General features: G+C 40.8%; 1 pseudogene; it reads left to right on the forward strand.

Annotated features, from left to right (window-relative positions):
* Window positions 1–1,768: 1,768 nt before the first annotated feature.
* Window positions 1,769–2,899, forward strand: LOC145509432 (large ribosomal subunit protein eL15 pseudogene; annotated as a pseudogene).
* The last annotated feature ends 229 nt before the right edge of the window (window positions 2,900–3,128 follow it).

Below are 3,128 nucleotides of genomic sequence, written 5' to 3' on the forward strand. Positions count from 1 at the left end.
AGATAATGAGACACAGCTTCTTATCTTTAGGAAAATCAGGGAAAACCTGATTAAGTAATTGATGAATTGCAAATAAAGGCTGAGAATCATCATTTTTAAATTGTGCAAATAACTTCTTACAGTTCTTTCCTGTAAGAAATGCTTTATTCTCAAAGCTACAATCAAGAGCAAATATTATGGTTGTGAGGGGGAAGGAAGTGGAAGGATGGATAAATTAGAGGCTTGGGATTGACATATTTACACTATGATATATAAAATAGATAGCTAATAAGGACCTACTGTATAGCATGGAGAACTCTACTTCTACAGTAATGACCTCACGGGGAAAGATTCTAAAAAAAAAAAAAGGATATCTGTATAACTGATTCACTTTGCTGTCCAGCAGAAAATAACACAACATTGTAAATCAACTATACTCCAATAAAAACTTTTTAAAGGGAGTAAATGTGATAACAAAATGGATTAAAGACTTGAATTTAGAACTGAAATAATAAAACTCTTAGAAGAAAACATAGTCAGTATGCTCTAGATAAGTCTCCTCAGGCAAGATAAACAAAACCAAAAATAGACAAATGGGGTTACATCAAACTAAAAAAACTGTGTAGCGAAGGAAGCCATCAATGAAGTGAGAAGACAACCTACCAAATGGGAGAGTATAGTTGCAAATTACATATCTGTTGAAGGGTTAATATCCAAAACATATAAAGAACTTATACAACTCAACAACTGAAACAAACCTAATTTAAAAATGGGCAAAGGAGGTGACATATTTCCAAAGAAGATGTACATATGGCACATGTAAAGATGTTCGGCATCACTAATTATTATGGAAACGCAAATCAAAACCACCATTAGATATTACCTCATAATGTTAGAATGGTTGTTATCAAAAAAGTTAAGAAGGAACTAGTGTTGGCAAGGATGTAGATAAAAGGGAAGCCTCATACTCTGTTAGTGGGGCTGTAAATTGGTACAGCTGCTATAGAAGACAGTACAGCGATTTCTCAAAAATTTAAGACTAGAACTACTGTATGATTGAACTTTTCTACTCTGGGGTATTTATCTAAAGACTGTGAATCCTAATCTGCACCCCACATTCACTGCACTCCCATGTCCATTTCAGCAATATTTACAATAGCCAAGAAACTGAAACAATTTAGGTGTTCATCAACAGATGAACGGATAAAGACAATGTAGTGTAAGTGTGTACACACACACACACACACACACACACACACACACAATGGAGTACTACTCAGCCATAAAGAAGAATAAAATTTTGCCATTTACAGGAATGTGGATAAACCTGGAAGGTATTACGCAAAGTGAAATAAGTCAGAAGGAGAAAAACAAATACCATATGATCTCACTCATCTGTGGAATATAAAAAAAAACTAAAAAAAAAAAAAAAAACCACCTAGATACCGAGAACAGACTAGTGGTTATCAGAGGGGAAAGGGCAGGGGGTGAAGGCAAAATGGTAAAGGGGATCAACTGTATGGAGAGGAATGGGAACTAAATGTTGGGGGGTGAAGACACGGTAGAGTATACAGAAGTAGAAATAGAATACCATCCTCATGAAATGTTATTTTAAAACCTCAAGAAATTAAAATTTAAAAAGAGTAAAAGTAATTATCATTGAATCTGCAGTGGTGGCAAGAAAAAAATATATCATTCCAACAAATGGCATCACAGTTTCCCAAAAATTTACTGTTTAGAAGTAAAGATACTGCCTTTTCGTCTGGATGCAGCGGTCTGGTAAGCTGAGATGGGCGCACATGAGCACAGCCAGGAGCCAGGGGGGAAGAAGCAGTCGGAGGTGAGGTGCGTTTTGCTCAGGGTGTGCTGCTGGCAGTACCACCAGCTCTCGGCGCTACCCGGGGCCCCCTGCCCTACCCTGCCTGGCAAGGCCCACAGGCTGCAGTACAAGTCCAGCTGAGTGCAGTTCAGTCGCTCAGTCATGTCTGACTCTTTGTGACCCCATGGACTGCAGCACACCAGGCTTCCCTGTCCATTGCCAACTCCCGGAGCTTACTCAAACTCATGTCCATTGACACAGTGATGCCATCCAACCATCTTATCCTCTGTCGTCCCCTTCTTCTCCTCCCGCCTTCAATCTTTCCCAGCATCAGGGTCTTTTCTAATGAGTCAGCTCTTTGCATCAGGTGGCCAAAGTATCGGAGTTTCAGCTTCAGCTTCAGTCCTTCCAATGAATATTCAGGACTGATTTCGTTTAGGATGGACTGGTTGGATCTCCTTGCAGTCCAAGGGACTCTCAAGAGTCTTCTCCAACACCACAGTTCAAAAGCATCAGTTCTTCAGTGCTCAGCTTTCTTTATAGTCCAACTCTCACATCCATACACGACCACTGGAAAAACCATAGCCTTGACTAGACAGACTTTTGTTGGCAAACTAATGTCCAAGGAAGGTTATATCATATATCGATTGGTGTGCACTGCAGTGGCCCCAAATGCCCAGGTCCTAAGGGTGCCAGCTATGGCAAGCCTGTCCACCATGGTATCAACCAGCTCAGGTTTGCTTGAAGCCTTCAGTCGGTTGCGAAGAGCCTGCTGGATGCCACCATGGGGCCCTGAGGGTCCTGAATTCCTTCTGGGTTGGTGAAGATTCTAGATAAAACTTCTATGAGGTCATCCTCATTGATCCATTCCATAAATCTATCAGAAGAAACCTTGGCATCCAGTGGATCACCAAACCAGTCCACAAACACAGGGAGGTGTGGAGGCTGACATCTGCAGGCAGAAAGAGCCGCGGCCTAGGCAGGGGCCGCAGATTCCGCCACACTGCTGGTGGTTCTCGCCGTGCAGCTTGGAGAAGTTGCAATACTCTCAACTTCACCACTACTGCTAATACAAGTAGTGTTTGTAAAATTCCTGCCTAATGAACAGTTTGGGACGTTCTTGTCTGCTTAGAAAAGAGAAAAAAAATGAAGTAAAAATACCTTGAGGGTTCACTTTGAGTGATACAGTTGAGGTTAGGAGAGCATGGTAAGAGGACCAAAGAAAGCTTTCCATTCCATGAGTCATGATTCTACCAGAATAAGGTACAAAAGAAAAATGTCACTGTTCTTTTAGTAAAATAATACTGCAATGTTTTATTTACTCTTTGTT

This window comes from Giraffa tippelskirchi, chromosome 6 (genome assembly GCF_054371585.1).
Source record: "Giraffa tippelskirchi isolate mGirTip1 chromosome 6, T2T-mGirTip1v1.2.pri, whole genome shotgun sequence".
Lineage (NCBI taxonomy): Eukaryota > Metazoa > Chordata > Mammalia > Artiodactyla > Giraffidae > Giraffa > Giraffa tippelskirchi.